Consider the following 1,130-nt stretch of genomic DNA (forward strand, 5'->3'; position numbering starts at 1 on the left):
TTGAGTACAAGTAATCTTTAAAAAGCAAAGAAATAGTGCTGAGTTTGCCTGAGGTAATTTGTTAATCACAGTTTTTTGGGGTTAGGTCTTTTTCATCAATAATCGTAAATGCAAGTACAAATTGATTCAAATGTGAGAAGATCTGCAGTGGTGAGAATGGCAAATTGTGTAGATTATGAAGTGGGGAATTTTCGTCATTGTCTTACAGATAAAGCAATAAGAGTCAATGAACTGTCCATTCCATACCTCTCCCGAACTTTATTTCTATGTGAGGTAGGAGAGCTTAGACAGTGTCAGACTATAATGTGGGGAAGTATCAGGTTATTCACTTTAATTGTAAGAATAAAAAAGCAGAATGCATTTTAAAAATAAGTTTAAAACCTGTGAACATTGTTCAGAGGGACTTGGGTATACTCGGACAACAAACACAGCAAGTTAGCATGCAAATATAGCACATTGGCAACAGGGGTCTTGTGGCACAATGGTAGTATTCTTACTGTGGGCCAAAGGACCTGCATTCAAACTCCAGATGTGTGTCATGGTATGCCTGAGCATAAAATATTTATGCATGTTGGCCTTTATTGAAAAGAATTGGAGTCCATAGAAGAATAAGTATGCCTCGCTACCATTATATGGGCCTCCGCTTAATTGATGACTGCATTGGCGCCACCTCGTGCTCCCGCGAGGAGGTTGAGCAATTCATCAACTTCACCAACACATTCCACCCTGACCTTAAATTTACCTGGACCATCTCTGACACCTCCCTCCCCTTCCTGGACCTCTCCATCTCCATTAGTGAAGACCGACTTGACACTGACATTTTTTACAAACCCACCGACTCCCACAGCTACCTGGATTACACCTCTTCCCACCCTATCTCTTGCAAAAATGCCATCCCGTATTCCCAATTCCTCCGCCTCCGCCGTATCTGATCCCAGGAGGAGCAGTTCCACCATAGAACACACCAGATGGCCTCCTTCTTTAGAGACCGCAATTTCCCTTCCCACGTAGTTAAAGATGCCCTCCAACGCATCTCATCCACATCCCGCACCTCCGCCCTCAGACCCAACCCCCCCAACCGCAACAAGGACAGAACGCCCCTGGTGCTCACCTTCCACCCCACCAACCTT

This window comes from Chiloscyllium plagiosum, chromosome 31 (assembly GCF_004010195.1).
Source record: "Chiloscyllium plagiosum isolate BGI_BamShark_2017 chromosome 31, ASM401019v2, whole genome shotgun sequence".
In the NCBI taxonomy this organism is placed as follows: Eukaryota; Metazoa; Chordata; class Chondrichthyes; order Orectolobiformes; family Hemiscylliidae; genus Chiloscyllium; species Chiloscyllium plagiosum.